Source organism: Pogoniulus pusillus, chromosome 19 (assembly GCF_015220805.1).
Source record: "Pogoniulus pusillus isolate bPogPus1 chromosome 19, bPogPus1.pri, whole genome shotgun sequence".
Classification (NCBI taxonomy): domain Eukaryota; kingdom Metazoa; phylum Chordata; class Aves; order Piciformes; family Lybiidae; genus Pogoniulus; species Pogoniulus pusillus.
Window position 1 is genome coordinate 20,216,396 of NC_087282.1, and position 22,863 is coordinate 20,239,258.

The 22,863-nt window shown below is 39.1% G+C and overlaps 1 protein-coding gene across 4 annotated transcripts in view; it reads right to left on the reverse strand.

The window, feature by feature from the left end:
* Nucleotides 1–22,863, reverse strand: part of AFF2 (ALF transcription elongation factor 2) — a 357,624-nt gene that overhangs the window by 270,640 nt on the left and 64,121 nt on the right. The window lies entirely within an intron of this gene.

A 22,863-nucleotide genomic window follows, 5' to 3' on the forward strand; every position in this document is an offset into this window, starting at 1 on the left:
GCAAAAAAAGAAAAAAAGCTACTTTGATGCACTTGCATGAATGGCCTGTAGAACACACGTGCACACATACACACCAATGCACACGTGCAGAGAAAGTAAATCTGAAGCCAGTGATGCACAGCAACATCTTCAGATCCATTTGACTGCGTAACATTTGACTCCATCCATCTCAATGGTCCTGTTCAGCCTTATGTGATTTAGATCACTTAATTCTGTCCCATGTACTTCTTAAAGTTTATGTACGGCTTCGTTGTGGATGTTAAGGGCCGGGGAGGGGGGGTGGTGGTGTTTAAAAAATATCCTTTTGGAGCAGGCTCCCAAAAGAGACTTTAGGATAGTTGACTCCAGTATCAGATAATTCCACATGCAAACAAACATAAAAGGATCCAGTGCCTCAGTGTAGCAACGGCAAGTGGCACTTATCTGTATGTCAGCTTACTTTGTGCACCTGCCAGACCTAGATGACAAGCTGAGAAACCACATTCACTTCTCCCTTGAATAGCCCTGCAGTACTTTGGTCTCTTGGCTTTGCAAACTACCTCCTGCTCCTCTGAGGAAAAAGATATAATTAAAACTCTGAAGGAGGGGGAAAAATAGGAAATAAAAGAGGAAAGGAAAAGATGTGTGCTTCAACTTGCACTGAAAACCTCTCACATGACAAGCATTAAGGGACACTTCTGTGCTTTCAACCCATATTTGACTTGTTATGAAGCTTTTGGCTCTGCTTTGTGTCAGCTAATTAGCTACCAAATTCCAGACGACAATTTGAATAGCAGATTCAGTATAGGCATTGATGTTATCTATTGTACTAAGCAGCATTTCCCCAGTAGACTCTGGACATGTATGCACACATCCAAGCACAGCCTCCACATACAAACACATACAAACATACATATTACATACGTAACAAAGAAGAGTTAATTCTCCTGTCTCTGGCAAGAATGAATTAAATCTCCACAGAGCTCCACTGCACTTGGAAGATAACCAAATATCTACAACTTTTGCCTTTTTAGCTCAGCATGATGTTGTATTGAAAGCTTCACGCCGAGAGATATAATGAGGAATGAACTGCACAGTGATGAGGCTTTAACAGTGTATAAAGTCACTGATTTCTGAGTGAAACCACAATTACTAATTTGAAGCACCAGCTAATTAAAACCACAGCTATGTATTTAGCCTCTTGTTATACCTACTGCAGTTTATAATTATGAGGACCTCTTTATCTACTCAATTAAAGTTCTTAGGATTCAGGCAGGTTGTGTTTGAACCTGCAAGCCCTGCAGAGAGCACAGGAAAGCATATGTCTGTTGCCTGATGACTCCATGTATCTTTTACACTCCTATACTTGTTTTTGTACAGGGAAGGAAAATCAGTTAAAAAAAAAAGAGGCAGACTAATGCCACAAAGAGATACCAAAATAAAAAAAAATTTTAAAAAGAGTTAATAATTGGTTTAAGCAATTCAAGATTACTCAGGCTTGGATTGATTAAAGCTTGAGTGTGGCTTTTAAACTGAATGCAGTCACCTACAGAGGCTGAGCTGAATGACGCCACATTTTATTTAACACCTCCTGATTTAGTGACATCCCTGGCAGCAACAAAAATCATTCTTGATATTTTTGTTGAAGCTATAGTATTATTTGCTGGCTTCCTGAGGGAGACAGAAGGGAATTTGTTGTAGGCAGAAGTCATTTTTTCTATACTATAGATGATCATATTGCTGGCACACTAATGCAAACAACAAACAACCTGTTCTGAAGGGAAGAACAAGTCTCCCTTCCTTTCACGTCCTAAATCAAGATTAAAATCTACAGGAATGGGAGTGTATACAAATTATTTCCCAAATTGGTACACGAAGATGAGGACAAGGCTGATCCCATCTTAGTCCAAGTGTCTTCCAGAGCAGAGGCTGGCTGAAGCCTAGGAGCAGCAAGAACACAATGTATTCATATATTTCATGGGATATTTTTCTGGGGGTTTCTTTGGCAGTCTTACAGGTGCTGTGACTCTTACAGTACAATGAGATCATTACAAAGCTATCAACCCAGTCTTGATGCCAGCCTATGGAGTGGACCTAGTGTAAGCAGGGGTTTATATCCTGCAGAAGTAATCTTTGTTTACAGAAGTAGTCCTATTGCACACACTGCCAGTGTTCACCTCAGAAAAAAACGATTCATGAAGATTAGAGCTGTGTTCTAATGGCAACACTGGACTGGAGATTTATGGTGAAGTCCCAGGCCCATTCAAATTGCATCTGGCCCCTGAACACACAGATCACAGAATCGCAGGTTACAGCACAAAACAGACCTCAACCTTCATGTGAGGTTCTCGTGCTTTGCTATCTAAAAAAGCAGTTCTGGTCTCAAGCATGCAAAGTCTTTATGGAATTGTGTGCAGCATCAAACCATATCCTACTTGAGAAAAAGCCACAAAACCTCTCAGACTGTTAAGGTGCGTGTTGTGACACGTCACAAAACCACAAGTATAAAAACTACGCAAATAGCTGTAATTCCAAACGTCATCACTTTAAAAGATGTTAACTTAAGCCTTAGCTTAAGTATTTACAACAGCAAAAGGTTTGGAAAAAACCTCCATTTTCCAACACAATATGGTGAAGTACTCCTCTGTTAGTGTGTGTGTCTATGAAAGATACTTATTCCATGCACCAAAAGTTGAGCACAAAGATGCCTCTCATGCCCCGGACCCCAGAGATGTTTACAGACTGCCAAACTGAGCATCCATTTTTGCAACACAAGCAAAGCCCTAAGTGAACTGCTATCTCTGCATCAACCCAAATCACTCTCTCATATATTCTCTTCTGAGAACAAAACCTAAAACAATTAAAAAGAAAAAAAAATAATCAAAGGTTCTTTTTGAACTTTCCACTCAGAAAGTCACATTGCAGCCTTAAGTGTACAAAGTATCTATTCAAAAGGAAGTGGTTGCTCATTCTGTCAGGTCAATTACTTGGCTTCTTTCTCTGTAAATGTGCTTTTGCAATGGGAATGCCTGACAGGATGCTGATTGTGGCTACAAAAAGTCAAATATTATAAGATCATCCACAGATTAAGATAACAACTTCTTCGGGTTACTTGTAATCCTGCTGATTAGATCCTAAGGCTGCAATGCACTGAGAGCCTGAATGGATGGTCTCCAGAAACTCTTAATGCAGATACAACGCAATCTGTGGGGCTTATGTTTAATATTTAGCTTAACTAATGTTCTGTGAAACACAGATATGTGATTAGTGCTGAAGGTGCCAGTGAAAACTACAGCCAGATATCACAAGGAACACCAGAGTTCAGTCCGTCTCATAAGAATGAGGAATACTTCATGGCTCCTCTGAAGCTAGGAGAGTAGAAATTCACAAATACAGACCTTTGCAAATATTATGTTAAGAGAAGATGTGGCTCCAGGCCACAACACTCACTGTATCCGAGAGGGTCAGTTCCCCAAACAGTTATTATGTGACAACACAGTTTAAATACAAGAGCTTTATTTTTTGTTAGCACTTGTCAGATGAGTAATTGCATTTGAATGGGAAAGCATGTACATAAACCTGAGAAGATCAGGAATGGAAAGCAGCAAGAATGGTACCAGTGATCTACAATCTACCAGTGTGCTGGATATGGGAGGAATAACAGTAACCACAGCTGCGTTATTGTTTTGGTATGTTTAACAGTGTGGCACACTGCAAATGAATTTTGAGTAACTCCATTAGATACTTAATCCTTCCAAATCAGACTAGCACACATCCATTTGTCATTCTTCTCAGCTGCAGATACCCTAAGGGACAGCAGTGAGCTGATGAAGTGTGACAGGCCAGGTGCCCATCCTGTATGAAGCTGCACCCTTCACACTCACTGCCACCCACAATGGCTGCAGGGACAACCGGGATCAAGCAGAGAATGGGGAAGAGCAGAGGATGTCTAAGACAGAAAGAGGTGATATCAAGGCAAAAGATAACAGGCATCCATGCAGGTGTCAGATTGAAAGCTAAAACTGCAGATCTGGTAATAAGAGACAGAAGTCAGATATGCATTGTCTACATAAAGGAGTAGAAAAATCTGGGATACTGGAAAGGACAGTGCAACCATCTGTGGTTAAAGTGAGAGGATGTCATACAAAAGATCTGAAGAAAAAAATCAACATCTTAGGACAGGCTGCAACAGAGCAAGAGGTTAGACGGAAGACTTAAAGGAACACTGATGAAGTGAGACCAACAGCTAAAGGCTGAGACTTAGCATTTGGGCTTTATTTTCACAGATGTACTAACTAAAACCATAGAAGTAGTCCCCCAAAGCACAGACTAGACAAGGTGGGCAAGACCCTGAAAGAGAGGAGAAAGAATAGAGTAAGTCAGACTAGAGAAGTCTGAAGGAGTAGTCACTGTGATATGTAGAAAAAAGAGAACAAAAATCATCAAATACCTAACGCTGCAGAAGAATCATGAGTGAGAACAGCACGCTGCTCTGTTGATTCAAGTCAAAAGAACAAAAACCCAATAGGGAAAGAATCAATAAAAAAGCTGCAGCAGAGAGACTTTATAGTAGTGACAGACTACAGCCACAAGGATAAATAAACAGCATTCAAGAAAAAGCAGCATTTATCCACAAGCTGGGGAAGAAGTAGTTGCTGTTCTCAATAACATGTCTGAATTTACAAAAATGCACACTGTGACCAAATCAAAAATCCCCCTGTACTAGTGCAGACCCCCACACCTTAAAATATCACATATGCCTAAATGGTGAAAGAAGTTCTCAAACTGAAATGTTTGTCATTTGTGGGAAGAAGAAATAAATGTAACCTTCTGAACTAAGACACAGTGGCTATAAAATGATATAAATTTGAGATCTGAAAGTCTCTTCCCAAGGTCATTTCTTCATAGTTTTTACTTTGAGGCAGAATCATTGCTCTGTCACAAGCACTCGGGAAACTGGTGAAGTAAATTCAGAAACTGAGTTTACTCAAAACTAACTCAGATGTCTGTAAAAGGTATTAAACATCTGAAATAAAACCCCATTCGTTACCTTACATGAGAAGTCTAAGTTGGGTCAATGAGAATATTTCCATGCTCAAAATACAGGCTTGCTTTTCCACACCAGGGCAATTCTTTCTCCATGCAAGTAAACACAACTTGACTGAATTTGTGTAAAAGCAGAGTCCCACAATATGACACCAGGGAAGGAGAACAGGATTCCTTGGCATATCCAGATTCTCCCAGGATAGACTTTGGTATTTCAATACATTTATTCCAAGTGTCAAAAATTAAAAAGGAAAAAAGGAAAGAATAAAAAAGCAGCCTCAGGTCTTAATTTCAATGTAGCTCTTAAAATGTATTCAGTAAATGAAGGGAATTTCAAAACCTGACCTTTAAGGAGAATATGGCCAAGTTAATATATCTCCTGGCTCAACTTCAATCTTCATTTCACTTACTAATCAACATTGTAAGCAGTACCACACTTCTCCTGTTTACCATCATTGAACTTGCCTCTTTGTCCTGGTATTTTACTACTTGGCCAGACTGATCGAGCCATGATATAACAGCTTTATGACTTCTCACTATCTGTCATATTTAACATTTACATTAATGTTGTGTTCTTCTTCATAGCATGGTTACTGAAAGTATCCAGCACAGAACATGCCCAACATTATGCTTCCAGGTAAAGGATTTCTTTCTAAAAACGGAACATCTTTGATGTTCAACAGTTCTGCGGAGAAACACTTGAGATGGTCACTGGTTATCTATCCACATGAGCTAAATCTCTTCAGAATTTGCATTAAAAACAATGCCATTCCTGTAGCACACTTGATAGAGAATACAGAAGATTAAAGCCTCTGAACAAAAAAACAATCAAGAGACCCCTGGGCAATTTATGGAAATTTAGGCTAGGAGGCTAAGGTTTTTCTTTATATTTGTCATATTCTTCATTCTTTTTTAGGGTTCCCCACCCCAGGTACCTAGAAAATGTTATTTTCACTCATTTTTTTTTCTCCTCTTTTTGGTATTATGCAGCCCTAAACCTTTCCTTAACATGAATGTGGAAGAATCTGGGGGAATGGATGACAAGAGATAAGCTCCTGAATAGTAAGTGTATAAAGAATAGATGAGGTTTCAAAGGGGGACATTTATTGTTTCCTGTATCACAGCACATTGTCTTTCAATATGATTAGTTATCAGTCTGAGTTATCAAAAAACGGGATGAAATAAAAGCTCTTACGCAGTTATGCTTCATTGATGTCAGCTAGGGGAGCATGAAAATCTCCATGAAGTTGGGTAATTGATGTGTAAATCAGAGCTCAATCACTCTGTAATAGAAATGGTCCCACTGAAAGTATGGTTGTTGAAGAGTATTGAAGAGGGGTGGGAAAGAAAGATGGAAACAGAGTTAAGATAAGAGTTATTTATTAAAAATTATAATAACTGGTAATTTAGACAATTTTCTCTTCAAGAGAGAAGTGCTGTCAGATACATTTAAATGCATGCTGCAAATCACTGTATTTGGATATCCTTATGTGGCAATAATTAACTGTTTCTGTTTTATTAAAATGCTTGGGGACACTGTTATGGATATTTAAAAAGCAAATTAAATGAACATGCTCATCCTTTGAAAGGCAACGCGTGTAAATGACATCAGCAATTGTAATTTGGTTAACAATGTTTGTTCAAGGTATGTTTTGGAGTCCTATTACAGTCTTCTTGTCAGTTCGAATTTGCAGTATGAGAAACAAAAGCAAAACTGAAGGAAAGGAGGGGGGGGGGGAGAGGGAGGAAGAAAAATAAAGAGAAAAATGGTTATAACCACAGCTTGGAAAGGACATTAAAGGACATTAGAATAGTAGTCACATAGAAATATTGAATGTTGGAAAGCTATATTAAGAGTAAACATCCAACATGTAAATAAAAGACTTATTTAACAATGTGGGGTTATTTTTGTTGTCTTTTTTCTTTTTCCTTTCTACTTTTTTTCTTGCTAGAAACACCTGGAATCCAGTTTTCTAGTTCTGACTTGCAATAAGCTACTGATAAACTGTAACGAACTTAATGCACATGTGAAATCTATGAGTATATTTGGCATCAAATGATTTGGACACAGAAGCTGGATTAGGAAGCTTTATTAGTTGAGTAATGTGCTGTGACTGTTAGGGCATTCTGATTACAAGGGTGTTGAACAGCAAAAGAGGTTCAACCTGAATTCTGAATTTCATTGCCCATATAGGTTTAACAGGATAAGAGAGTTGTTTGCTTTAATTATTTTTTTTTTCATTTCTGATGGTCTTTCCTGGGATTTGAAGTCTCTTCAAAATTCCTTGATAGCAATTAAGCTGTTCATTCTTGCCAAAACACATACTACTTCAAACATTTCAAAACATATCTCTTAATGGCTTCCTCGCTACCATCATACTCCACATGCCCACCAGCACCTGTATCCTATATGTTAAAGTCACAGATTAATACAGTTGTGTTGAGTTGCATGCTGTGCATTGCTCTTTCTCCACATGACAGCAAACATGGCACAGTACTGCTGCTAAATGTGTGCTTGTATCTATAGTACTCACAAGCCATGACACCAATCTGATGCAATTAAAGATCTGCTTTTCTTTGCCTGGATATTTCAAATCATGAAAAATTTCTTGAAAACATCCAAGGTTTTGTTTTGTTTTGTTTTTCTTGGGTGTTTTTTTTTTGTACATGTATAATTTTCAAAGATTAAAATGTTATTTTCATTTATGAAAATAAAAGCCCTTTAATTTATTGCCACGTCAGATGTACAGATTGCATTCTTACATCTGAGCTGGAAATCATTTTGGAACTCTACTTCTGTCTTTATATTTTTTAATATTTCTAATTAGCTTTTTCTTTAATATTGGTACTCAAAATGGAGTCCACAGACATTTGTATGTACTTGAAATATGGCAATGATGTGCAACAGACAGCTAACAGAAATAAATCTAGCCTTGAAGAAAAATGTTACTAAACAATCATTGATTAACACAACCTTTTGGAAACAGATGAGTCAGCAGACAACTGCTTGAGTATTTTATCACAGAAGTGCTTCCATGCTACTCCTACAGCTCTAATAAATGCATTCATTTACTAACAGGCACCTCTACTCCCTTGAGCATTTTCACATGCTGTGCAGCTCTTTAACCACATGTTCTTAAACTTAATGTGTGCTGAAGAATACCACCACAGGAAAATCAAGAATTCAGCAGGATGATTATTACATTCATCTATTTTAGACTGAAGGGGAAGTGCGTGAAAGTCTGTGTGCAGTGCACACATGCAGACCAATTCACACCCCAATGCACAAAAAAAATAGTTTAAGTCTAATGTAATTTATCTGATTGTCATTTAGGACACTGTTTGGTCAGAGAAATTATCTTCTAATTATTCTTCTCTCAACTGAAATAATATACAGTTGCCTCCACTTGTTGTAATAGTATCTACTGGAAAGCAAAGTGATGATCAAATAAATGCAAGGTGCTCTCATTCTGAATTCAAGTAAACACACATCCCCTCCTCAGTGCACTACTGTGAAACATTACTCATCCTGAACACTAGTAAATTGCAGGAGAGGCCATGATTTTCCAGCTTCATGAGACTTAATGGTCATCATCAGCTTGGAAAGAACCGGTAACTTTTCAAACTCCTTCTTCCACTAAACCTCAAGAGTTCTCACATCAACCAGGTGCTTGTTACACACAGCTTAGAAAACAGTATAATATTTTGCACTTCTTTTTCCTAAAGAGCTTCAGAGTCAGCAGGTCAATGGATTATCATCATCACTGGCTCCTAGTGAGGAAGATAATCTATAACAAATACTGCTCATGTCTTCAGCAAACATGTAATGTTTATTCCTCGTTTATAAACAGAGTGTGAAATATGACAAAATAATTTAACCAAAACAGCACAAAGTTCATCAGTATTGCTGAGGTTACATCCTCTCTAAGGGCATAGTTCAACTTCCACTGATGCTACTGGCAACTTTCCCAGTGAATTCAATGAGGGTTGGATGGGACCTAGTCATTTAATAATGACAAAAAAAGCCAGGTCTCATAACACAGCCAGCTCTAAGCAGCAGCAACTTATTGGCATAAACTAGCTGTTCTGTTATAGTCCTCATACTAACAGAAATTTTGCATCCACTGTCAAGGGTTTAGAAAGTCCAAAGCACAAACCAGCACGTGCCAGAGATTCAGAGCTTCTACAGCCATTAATTACAACAGATAGTGACTTCTTTAGACTGGCCAAAACTACAGCCTCATGTCTGAAATTATCTGAATTTTTAAGGTGGGTGTGATGCAAATGATTATTCCAGTACTGCATTTTTCAGAGCCAAACATAAACTGTATTTGTTTTCCCAACTGTATTTTGAATGTGTTTGAAGTCTCACACATATAACTTAATGAATGACAGAAATACTATAGTGAGGAAAACAAGGCCAAAATTCTGAGAAATAAGATCAAAGCTCTGCTTGCCCTTTCCCACCTTTAACAATAGCCAAGAGCGAGTGCCCAGTAAAGCCCCTAGGAACAAGACAAAGCACATGAAGCTAAGTGTTAAGCACAAAGGACCTGGCATCTTTGTATTTAACATCTCTAGAAGACTTCTCTCCAAATGATGTCCCCAGACAGAATACTGTGTGCCAAGGAATTTCACTACTCATCTGAAAATTATCCTCTTATCTCAAACTAGGTTTACTACTCTCAGAGGTCTGAAAATCTGATTGATTTAACAAGATTGCTTCTATTTTATTGAATATGAGAGAAGAGAATTTACATGCATTTTTGAGGAGGGCAAACAGAACACTCCTGCACTCTTTAGTCTTTGGAGTATCTCAGGCACGCAACTCATGGCACTTATTATACTATTTACATTTTATATGTTTGCCCCTTCTGTTGTCAATCAGCAAATGAATACCATCTATTTTCATAACATAAACACAGTGTTAAAGTGCTTCCTTTAAAAATTCCCTGCCATCAACCATTTTTCTAGTAGAAATACACTATGTAATATGCAAATATTAAAATGCAATATAAGTTGAGTCATATTCATTGGAATCTGGCCAACTCTAGCACATTTCAGTATTTAATAATAAAACAGTCTTGTGTAAAAATATGTAAACTAGCTTCCATCCTGTTTTAATACTCACTTAGCATGAGAAGAAAGTGAATGCAATTTCGTTTAAATATTAAACATTACATTTCTTCTTTTGATTATTGAAGTATTATTAAAGTTAAATGAAAATCTGTTGGCAATCTCCTTCCTCTGAACTCTTATAGCTCACTGTTATCACTAATATTTAGTCCCTCTAGCTGGCTTCTTCGAGGCATCTTAATGCTCTTTATGAATCAGAGCAAGTCATGACAATGACACCTCTGGGAAGGAGCAACTAAGGAGACAACTAAGGGAATGAAAGTTTAAGCGAGTTGATGACAGTCATTCAAGAAGTAAGAGATGGCTGTGGGAAGAAATTTGAGGCGTCCCGACTCTCCCATGTTAAACTTCACCAGCTGTAACTTGCAACCATTCAACCGCCACTAAACTCTGAGATGTCAGCCATCAAGTTGAAATTTAAGACTAGCAACACCGTACAGCAAGAAGGAATTATCTTTATGTGTGTTTCTAGAACATTGGGTCATACACTGTGAGACAGGCTTTCTTTTACTGAATGTCACTGGGAGAGGTCAGCAAGGATGTTCTGATTACATTTGCTGGAAGTGTATCAAATTATTTAATTTTGTGTAGTGCCTCACTTACTTTGACAAACTGATACTGCCCAGGGCATAATGTCATCAGGCGATTAAAGTACAGGAACGCTCAGCTTCCCACCTCCTTTCATATCAAGGGCCTGCAGCAGGTGCTAAACTGGGAAAAACTGTGGCTAAAAGTGGAAAAAACTACGGGCCCAGTAACATAAACAACAACCTCCTCCAACCAGAACTAAGCTTCACAGTCCCCTTGAGAGAATCCTCCTTCCCTTCAGACTCTTGAAGCTCTTTCAGCACTGGCAACAGCCCAAAACCGCATGTGACCTTCAAACATCATGTCTATGGTCCCCTGACCCCAACAGCAAAAGTACTCTGAGTTAAGCTGTATTGACAGGGTAAGTGACATGCTAGAACCAGGAAAGCATGGTGTACTTTGACTTCTCAGCTGGTTTTGCCTTTGAAAATAACTAACACAGAGCTCTCATTATGCCAAAGATATTAAAACCTCGGTACCCACAGTATAAACCATGTTTTGCCACACACACTCTTTAATGTGACAGAAATACAAATTTGTGGTTTATTTCATACAAATACCTAATGGGGTTTGAATAAAATAAAATCTGCACATTGCCATGTGGAAATTAATTTTAAAGAACTGTTTATCAATTTAATTCCACTGATAGTAACAGACAGATTTATGAGGCAATTAACTAAATATTTGTTTTTTTTCACATTTCAATTCATTATAGTAAATTAACAATTTTCCACTTGAAAGTCTTGCATTGCTACACTGAAAGCTTAAGGAAAGAAAAAAAGTGTATATTACTGTTGGCCTGGGAAGGATTCTCTGAGTTTTACAAATGTGGATTATTCTCCTCACATTAACTTGACATACTGTATGTAATTCACACACCCCCAACCCCCTTTTCTGTATTACCCTAGAACTTGTCATTTTTTAAATGCCAGTTTCAAGCAACCAGACATAAATAAAGAATAATTACAGCTCTAAAGCCAATGTAACATCTGTTGAAGCAATCCTACAGCGTGGATTTTATAGCCATATAACACCCACCTATGGTTAAGACAAGCCTGGGAGACAAAACTAAGTGCCATGACAGACCTAGCTTGGCCTCCTGAGCCACAAATGCCCACATCAGAAAAGAGACTGTAAAAGAGAAGGGGCAAAATTAACCAAGTCCCTACAGAAAGGGTCAACCTTTACTCTAAGGTGGCTCATCTCTGTGGCCAGCACATCCGCAGAAAAGGAGGTCCCAGCCTGGCTTCCTCCAGACACGCAAGGAGCAGCCAGTCAACACCCTCGGGATCAGGAAGCCAGGGCCAAATGTGGCTTTTCAGCTCATCAGCAGGGAGAGGCAGAGCCCAGCACCTGGCACTAACAGCCTCTGCAGCTATTCGCATGTCATTAGCTATGAGCCTGTGAATAGCCACATTTCACAGCTACTTTTACATATTTTGATGATTTAAACACTTTAATGATTTCAGCTTCAAGAAGGTCATCTGGCTGCAGTCCTGCGGATCTCTTCACTGTTGCAGGCCAGGTATTTAAAACATTGAGCAGCAGGCAGAAGACAGAACTATAGTTTTATGTTCTTTTAACTGATATTGTACCAAATAAGTATCAAAAAGAATACACTCCTAACTATAAAAGCAAATGCTTATATGACTCCCCACATTCTTTTCTCTGTGTCAGTGTTTCACTACCTGAACAGAAATAATCTCAGTTCCTCCACACAGTCCAGAGCCAGACTACCAACACTTATCAATCTCATGAGTTTCTGCCAGGTCAACTAGTCAAGGGTGAGCCCTCCTAAAGAAACGGAACCAATTACATTCCTCAGCTCTGCACAGATCCTGGTGAAGGATTTCCTTGAATAAACTGCAATTTGCACACTTTAAAAAAATATATTCCTACTAATATTCTGGATTACAGCACAGTCACATCAGAGCATTAGTCTAAATTGGATTTGATCACCAGATCTGTTCTAGACTATTTTTTAACAGGCTATGCGGTAATGCTGACAGAAATCGTCAGGCAAAAGGTAAAGATGGGACTGCCTGCCACACCAAATGATGAGAACATGTGATTCATGAGAGAAATCACTCATTTTCCCCCATTGTTAATGGAGAACAAGGACTCTCCTGACAGCTATTCATTCAGAACAATGTACAAACACTAGTTAAAGCAGTTAAGCAACATGGATTCCAAACCAGGAAACTGAGGCACAGAGAAATTAAAGGACTTGCACATGGCCACAGGATCGACCAGTGGCAGCTGTGGGAGTGGAACCACGTCTCACTGCCCATGTTTTGGACCTGTTACCTACAACTTGATTAACCTCCCTTTTTTTAACTGTAAGGAGCTGCTGCTACAGTATCTCTGTTTGCATTATCTATCAGCAAGCAGGTATCATGTGGTGAGAGCTAAAACCTAAACTGAGTTTTACTGTTAATACTCTAATTCCACTGTTTGTCTCTAATTGTAATACTACCACAGCTTCCATCAGCAAAGAAACACCATGAACTCAGTACTTGGAAAGCTAAGAATTACCAGATTAATGAAATACAAACAACCTTTAATGTACTCCAACTGGCTGGTAGAGAGGTATTAACTCTTGATAAATGCTCCAAACTTTATTATTTACCAAGTTACGAAGCACTGCATAGTAAGCCAGCTTATGAATCCACCTGGTTGAAATGGATTAAAGTTAAGTGCAACATGTGAGCATCATTTAAAATGCAGACAAGAAGCTGGTACTGCTCCTTAGCCTTTTTGCACTTTGAACTAAAAAATAAAATAAAAAAATAAATCAGTGAATCAGTGACCTCAGTACAGGGCATTTTCTGGAGACTAATGATGGGCTGGGATAGATGGCCCTCACTTGTGCTTTAGCTTATCAACTCCTCCCATCCAATCATTAATTCCCCTGAAATGCCTTTTGCCTCAATAGCTTTTGCTTAAGTAGATCACTAGTGAGAGAAAAAGAATCATGCCACTACAAACGAACCACTGTGGAGCCTCTGAGTTGCATCTGCCCTAATTTGCACACAAAGACTTTACAGGTGACTTGTAAAGGCCTTTTAAATTCTATTTCTAACTTCTCATTTTTATTTTTTGCATGATAATAAAGACAGACAGTAGGCAAAATTTGTGATGCTCCCTGTAAGTTTGCAGAGGATGTTTGGAAAGGTTCCTTAAGATGCTTTCCACGAGCTCTCATACATTAGAAAGTGCATGATACTGAGCCTTAATTAAGAGCTCCTTTTTAACAGCGTGAATTTCCAATACATGAAACAGCATTAAGCCTCTGTTTTATCTTGAGGGGGAAGGGAAAGACAGGAGAGAAGTAAAAAGAAAGCTTGCAGCCCTGACTTAAAGAGAAAAAAAAAAGAAACAAACCACCCTTAAAGAGCATATGACCAGCTCCTTATTTTGTTTGCAAGACACGTTTACTATGAGGATGCTGTGGAGAGGCCCTGCATCACTCAAGTTTCATTATCATTACAAAATATAGCAGAATGCCTTTGCTCAGAAGTTTATTATCATAAATAATTAAAACAAAACTATCCTTATGGTATGAAATAAATGAACAAAGTACATTATAGGACACATTTGTTTGGAGGTTTATAGCTCTTTGCTGGCTCCCTACATCAGAAAATTCTGGAATTTGCTATTGCTCTCCTGTTCATTAGTTTGAATCGGGAAAATTTTACTGCAGCTGGCTCAAATGACTTGTTCTGTCAAAAACAAGACCATTAGTGCTCTTTAGTAGTTGCATATGCAACTTACATTTTGGTGATAAATCGCAGTGTGTGATATGCAAAAACGTTACAAGAAAATCAAAGCACAGGATTGATTTCTGAGGAAAACAAAGAAAAAGGAGAGAAATTCTAGCTCTAAAATGAAAATGATTGTCTGATTCCTAATTACAAAACTGTGCTATGATACAGATGAAACGATTAAAGCTCTGCAATACTCATGCTAACAGTATATTGTTCTCATAAGCTTGAAAGTGTTGGGCACACTCTCGCTCTTTGAAGTTTTGCTTTATTCCTTTGACTTATTTTATGCAGGTCAGAGATCACCATCACTGCACATATCTGTCAGTGAAGGATAACAACTCTACAACTCAGTTTGGAAACAGGCTATGGTGGCATGTTAAACTAGCAACAGACATCAGTGTTACTATTCCTGAAGACCACGCAAGTCCAGCGCCAAGAGGTTTGAACTCAGAACTAATGACAGTTACTAGTTTCTGCATCTTGATGCACCAAGTTAAATCTCTCTTCCTTTGAGCAGCCTGTCCCTATGGACAAGCCAAACATGCCAGGAAAGCAAATTATCCTGCTAATCCAGCAAATACTGACAGAACCTTACTGGAGAGCAGCAGGATTGTAGGGAAGCATGCAGAGACCTGTGGCAGCAAAAAAAGAGCTTTCCAGGGAAAAGACTAGGAAAACAGAGCAGTCATCAGCAGCTGGGTAATAATGACCATTTTTGAGAACTGGAAATGCTATTATTATTTGTACAGTAGCACAGAATGTGAAATATTGGAGCATACCTATTTTTAGTGAAGTAACTGATAGACACGAAACAAAATGCAAGTCAGAATATAATGCCTCACTCCTCAACTAGAAGAAGCTTTCTTACATATTACTTGACTACGATAAACTCTGAGTCAAATTGGTTTTACCTAAGAAACCAGCATCCAGTATGAATATGCAATGCATTTACCTACCAGTCCTTTGTATATAGCAAGTCCCATCAAACAAACCCAGGGGGTTATGGTGCCTGATGAAATCCCAGTCTCTCTTTTATGCTTACAAATAAATGAAATCAGGGTGTTACCTGTAACAAGAAGCAACTATATTTCTACCTGAAAATGAAACTCATCTGAGATGCTGAACAAGAATTTTATACATTAAGGTGACTGCACTTAGTGGCAAAAGCCAGGGGAGGAGACGCAGTGTTTATGGTTAGAGTTCATTCCTTCACTTGTCAACACAAGGCTCCGGTGTTAAACACTGAAGAGGACATCTCTGCTGAGAGTTGTTTTTTGTTTGTTAAATTGAGACAGATTTCAGAGTGGGTAACATGGGTAAAGATGACTTTACACTACACCAGTTTCTTAAATGCCCTCAACTTACACTTCCCACCAGCTGAGCTGCCAGAGAGGGGAATTTAGAAGAAACACATCATGTAAAAACTGTACACGGAAGTGCTTGAGAAATCCAGGAGGTGAATAGGTATCTATTGTGTCGAAAAGGCTGCAGTGTTATAAAGCCAGGAGAGAAAAAGTGTCTCAGAGATGAAGCAGGGAGTTCAATGGGTAACAATTTTCTCATACAAGATGGAAATTGAAATGGCAAAAATGGCAAGAATATATTTGTTTCTAGTTCCACTGGGTCATCTCCTCCAGGTGCCTAAGGGCAAGTATCACATTCTTGCTTTCAGTTTCTATTCTTTCTATCCCAAGCACAGCTCACAGTCTTGTGGATCAACTTTCTCTTTGTGCACCAGAACCAAATCCCTTCAAAATGAAGTGGAAGCTCTCTCCTGACCTCAGTGAACACTAAATCAGGCCCCAGTGCATTTGAAATACGGCTTTACTTCCCAAACAGATAGACAGTATTTATCAAAATCACATCAAAACACACAATGTAGCACAGAAGAATAAATTGTTTTTAAACACAAGCACACACAGACATACATATACAGAATCTTCTTGGCACACACATTTCCATTGAATCATTATTAAGAAAACAGGGAGGGACAAATAGCTTCACCCTCAAAGCACCCATGTATTACTGTTCCCTTGAGAAACTCTGCTTACAAAAGTACTCTAGGGAGCCAGCTACAGCTGTGTCACAATAAAGTAACCATGCATAACTTCATATTTACAGTTGTTGGTTTGTTTTTTTTTCATTTTAAATACAGACCTGGTGAGAGAGAACAATATTATTTATACAGGAATTTCTAAATGAGAAACTCTGAGCAGAGCCATCATCAGCTACTCTGCAATCATATCCCATAACTGTTCAGAATTGCTACCAAAAGTATAAAAACCAAATTTAAAACAAAACAAAAAAACCCAAACCAACAAACCAAAAAAAAATCCCACTGAAATTATTAAGGCCAGTTTGATGCCCAGTAACACATCTGACCTCCAAATCAAACAAGCTGCTAGCCTGTTAGGGCACAGATAATACACAGGAATTCCAATCCCAGCTCAGGAGTTTCTCTTAATATCAAAGAAGCTTCTTAGGAAAGCAAATGAAGTACATTACCTCTGGTAATGGTAACCATTTACTCCTTGAAAAGCCTTGAGATAGCTCTCACACAAGGTAGCCTATGTTTTATTAAATCTTTTTGCATATTTCTATTTTCAGGTCATATAACCTGAAGGACAAAGGATTTGCTTAAACTTTTTAAAGCGCTTTGATTTTTATCAAGGATTAGTTGCTCTGATTCTTCAATAATTCAAGCTTCCTCCTAACAATGTGCCATGTTTAAATGTGAGCAGCATTAAAGCAAAGCATAGTTACTACATATTTCTATTGAATCCCAAATGCTCAGCACAAACCACTGGCAATGCAATCAATATGAAGACTTCACTAAGATCTTCAATTATTCACATTTGTTGTTTATACTAAACAGAATCTCAATACAACAACAATTTGTTTAACTGTATGGCATGAAGATATAGTCACATCTGCCTATAAGTAGTTATTTTGCTCTTTAGAAAATGAGAAGCCAAAAGGAGACAGCCATTCCCTCCTACACTGTTTTGCAGTTACATCGAATAATGAACTGTGATTGCCTTGTGCCCTGAAGTTGGACAGTCAGTAGGTCAGCTAAGCTATGCATACAGATACCTTGCTTTGCCAAAGTAGATCAGTGGTCCATTACATATAAAGTAACAAATAACAAATACTATTTTACAATAGGTCTTAATTTAAAGAGTGCAGTTGTCAAGATGCTTCTATTGGAAGCCTCTCGTGGTCACTTTAGTATTTATTTTGGCACTATGCAAAGCAAATAGAGAAACTTCACCCTGGACATCAGGTAGGGTCACAGATTATGATACTTGATCCACACTGGTCAGCACTTCCTGGAAAATATGATAGAGGGACCAAGAAGACTGAGGAACTACAGGTTTAGTTTGAATTTCTGCTAATGACTGAGAAGATGGGGCTTGTCAGAAAATTCCTGACACCAAACTGCTCAAATGAAAGTAGGCCTCCTACACTTTGCTGGTTTACACCCTACATTCTTGAACACTTGGAAAGGATTCAGACAAGTGTTACAAGAGCATTTAGAGCTCCTGGAAAAACTCGCCTTACAAGGAGCGACTACAGCTCAGTCTATTTGGTTCAAAAAGGAGGAGGTCAAGAAGCAACCTGATCACAGACTGTGAATACTTACACAGAAAAGAGATTGCTGAGAGCAGATGGGTATTTAATCTAGCAGAAAAAGGCGTAACAAGATCCAGTGCTTGGAAGTTGAAGCCAGTCAAATTCAAACCAGTTTATGCAGCATCAATTTTCAACATAACAGAATAATAAGTATTTTAACAACTTAACTAGAAAAGCAATGGATTCACTGCCACTTAACAGCCTTTATACAGGAATGGAAAGATACATTACATCACAGCAGGGCTGGCATAAGTTCCTGGTAGAAGAGATGAAATGAAGCTTTCTCCAGCCAAACAGCATGGCTCTGCTCTGCCTTAGCCCTGTGGGTGGGCTCCTTGCTTGACACTCTGCAGGTGCGCTTACATGGCCTCAGTTACTGAGAAAGTCAGTCGTTCATAAACTGCCTCTTCCAAATCCACTACAGTCACCACAACAAAACTCTGTAACCAGAAGTTTCCAGCATATGTTCACACAGACATTCACAAACTTGTGCATAGAGAGATGCTGAAGTTCTAAACCACTATACAGAGAAAGATTTGCAAAAAGATCTTATATGAAAAACAAAAATCTCAGTTTGGCAGACACATAAGCTAGAAAGTGATGTACCATTTACCACTGTTATACTGGTCTACCAGACAGGAGTTATTCCTATTGGCAGAGGCCAATGGGATGAGATTTAACAAGGCAAAGTGCAGGGTTCTACACTTTGGCCACAACAACCCCAAGCAGCACTACAGGCTGGGGACAGAGTGGCTGGGGACAGAGAGCAGTTGAGATACTGGAATGTGTCCAGAGGAGGGTGATGAAGCTGGTGAGAAGCCTGGAGCACAGCCCTGTGAGGAGAGGCTGAAGGAGCTGGGGATGTGCAGCCTGCAGAAGAGGAGGCTCAGGAGTGACCTCACTGCTGTCTACAACTACCTGAAGGGAGGTGGTAGCCAGGTGGGGGTCGGTCTCTTCTCCCAGGCAACCAGCAACAGAACAAGGGGACACAGTCTCAAGTTGTGCTGGGGGAGGTATAGGCTGGATGTTAGGAGAAAGTTCTTCCCAGAGAGAGTGACTGGCATTGGAATGGGCTGCCCAGGGAGGTGGTGGAGGCATCGTCCCTGGAGGTGTTTAAAAAAAAGACTGCATGAGGCGCTTAGTGCCATGGTCTGGTTGACTGGACAGAACTGAGTGCTAGGTTGGACTGGATGATCTTGGAGGTCTCTTCCAACCTGGTTGATTCTATGATTCTATATACTTTTTAACCCACAAAATTGTATTAGGCCATCCTGCTGCCTTTCCTCAGGCAATCCCTTCTGCAAAAGCAGCAGTTGCCCATCTGCAACTGGATCACAGTGCCATTACATGAGGCTGTGCAAAAACATTTTGCACTCCAGTACTGCATCTTTCTCAGTAAGGACTGGGCTGACTTGTTTCAGGCAGCAACACAATAGTTAAACATTACCGAGTCACCAGGAAAAATAGCATCAAAACACTTTATATCTTACTGTATTTCCTTTCCATTCAAACTGTATTATGCTGCATACTATTTCATCACTTCACAATGCCACAAACTACCTTTTAATGCAAAACAAAGCTTCTCAATGTAAAGCCCCATATCGTAATCCAGAAGAACTATCCTTATCTATTTCAACAGCAAATCTTTACTGGCAACCACATGTTATTGTGTTTTAGGGATTGAGACTTTTGTAAGAACATGCTGATTGTCTCCTTGAGACATATATAATCAGCATTTCGTGCCAAGAAACACTTAAGCCAACAGAGACTTATACCATTCTGAAATGTTTTTGGAATTGAAAAATGTATATTTTGGCTTATTTCCTTAAGCCTGTGATAGCAAGAATTTCTTAGAGGGGTTATTATGTTATTTCTAACTTCATTCTCAAAGTTCCAGAGATTGGACCAAAAGTCAAAACACATGTTCTGAGAGAAAGCAGTAATAGCAATAAAATAATTAATCCTGATACACCAGTGCTACCTAGCATGAATCCTTCCTGGAATAGGAACATCTGCCTCAGAAGCTATTTGGTCATTTTTGCCTCTACCTATGGCTGAAGAACAGTGCCTATGCACTGTCTACTCAGTAGCAGGCAGCAGTGACAGTTGATAGGAATGCATTCTGAAAAAACTGAGTGGGAGACTCTGCATCTTGTACATCACAAACAGAGCAGACACAAAACCAAACAAGTGTCTATTTGTATATTTCAGCAGTTCCTGAATGTCAGTTTGCTGCTCAGAGGAGTTGCAGGAGTAACATGTTCAGTATTCAGAGAGCATCCTGTCACATTTGCTGCAACAGATATTTTTAACTCCCTTTTGCTCTATATGTAGAACGTGCAAATACACAAAAGAATGTCTTAATTGGTCTTGCTTTATATAAATGAATAATGGGCTAAATGGGTTGAAGTGAATGCCATATTTATCTCTCCACTGAGGAAAGACATGATGATTCAGAAACAGAGAAGCCAAGAGGATTCAGAGCCTTACTCACAAGCGGAATATGTATCTCCTGTCGATACATTATGTATTCCATTTCTGCTACAGCCCCCTAAAGGCACAAATAGAAAAAGAGGAGCAAAATCTAAATGTTTCATTTCTGTTCAACATACATTCATGGATGTGGGAGGTTTTTATGCTTGCTTTCAGGACTTCGGAAGCAAATCTCTAGAGCTCTTTATTTCACTGAGTTTTTGTAAATATTCAACTCTCCAGTGTTAGCTTCACCATTTGATATTACCTTTGCCAAAAGACATTTTATATTCACAAGGAGCAGAGGCAGAAGCAACATGAAAGGGCCTGAACTTGCCCTTACTCACATAAGCAATCCCACTCAAGCCAACATCTCTACTCAGCGTCTGCAAGCATCTTTCCAATTAAGCAGACAGGCCTCTTACCAGCATTGCAAAGCAGGTAAGCAAAAAACTCTAAACAAAGCAGCAACTTAAAGCATTGTAATATTTTTTTCCTGCTCACATGCTTCCACATGCAACTACTGGTGAAAAATCGATGTAATTAGCATATGAAAACTTTATAATCCTCCTCTCAAAAATACAAGTATCACCAAAGAGTTCCTAGAAAAACAAAAATTAGAATGTGAAAGGCTGGGCTGATACTTGGATTCTGCTGATTCTGGAAGCTGATGTTTTCAAGTGCTACCGGTCTGGTTGGATTTTATAATTGCACTAAGCAGAAAGCAAGTCTCCTCTGCACTTGCCCCGTCAGGCAGAGAATCACTTTTAGGGCCGGTGGGAAAGTGGAACATCTCATTTCCATTAATCTGGCTCATAGCTTCAGATTCAGAGATGGCATTAGCAGAGCATCGCTTTCAGCCAGAGTGGAAGCTCAGCCTTGTGTTTAACTCTGCATTAACTTGAGCATGACAGAGTGAAAATGTAGGAAGCATGGGAAAAAAATTCATCAGGTAATATTTTTTCAGCAGAAAGAAATGCTTTACAAAATGTATAGGTTCAGTTATTCCCACAGCAGTGTTTTGTTAGTAGTAGTAGTTGTGCATATAGTGCCATGGCTGGAGAATCTGCCTTGCCCACGGCAAGTAAAGTAAAGCCTCAGGCACACATAATTCCAAAATCATTTCTACTCTAGCAGACAGCTTCAGACCAGCACCTATTTTTATTTTATAAATACAACACTCTCAATTTGCATTCCTGTGCTCCCTAGGAGCCAACAACAAAACCGCCTTGTGTTTTAGATGTATTTTTGAAAATAATACACAACCGCATCTTTAAAACCCATCAGCACGGGTTGTAAAGGATCCTTCTGTGTTGTCACATCAACCCAAACCTGCAGTGACTTCCCACTGGACACTGTGCAGCACCTCCCATTAAAAAAGTGGCATTGCTGGCAGTTGGTGCCCAAGCCAATAAAGCATGGCCCACACAAAGTATACTTTAAACATGTTCTTAATTAAAAGCAAAAAGCTGCCTCAACTTCAGCAGTTCCTGACTCTGCAGACAGTTACTAAAGGTGAGCTGAAGCACAGTATTTGAGGATGCCACACAAAAATGATAAGCAAATATTTCATTGTCACAAAATATATAATGAAGCTAAAAAAATATGTTTTTTTTAATCTGAGAAGTCTGGTATTTTACCCTAGCTGGAGATGACAAATCACAAGTGACTGTATACCTGGTATGGAAATTTAATACCAGCTTCTGCTCAAAGCAGCCAACAACAGACCAGCAACAATACTTGCAAGACAAATGTCAAATTTATGTGGCCGATGTTGAGTCATCTCAAGTTATATTCCAGTATCTGAAGGGGGCCTACAAAAAAGCTGGGGAGGGACTTTTTAGGATATCAGGTAGTGACAACACTATGGGGATTGGAGCAAAGCTGGACGTGGGTAGGTTCAGACTGGACACGGGGAGGAAGTTTTTCACCATGAGAGTGGTGAGACCCTGGAATGGGTTGAGGCTCCATCCCTGGAGGTGTTTAAGGCCAGGCTGGATGGGACTCTGGCCAGCCTGATCTAGGGTAGCATGTCCCCTAGGGGGATTTGGAACTAGATAATCCTTGTGGTCCCTTCCAACCCTGACTGACTCTTTAATTCTATATCAATCTTTGGCTTTCATGAATCTGTATAAAAATATCAACTCTAGGGAACTACTTACTCAATTTGCCATCATGTCAGTAGTGAATAGTTTTATTGACAGTTTACTTAACATTATTTCTCTTTTAAGAATTTAAATCT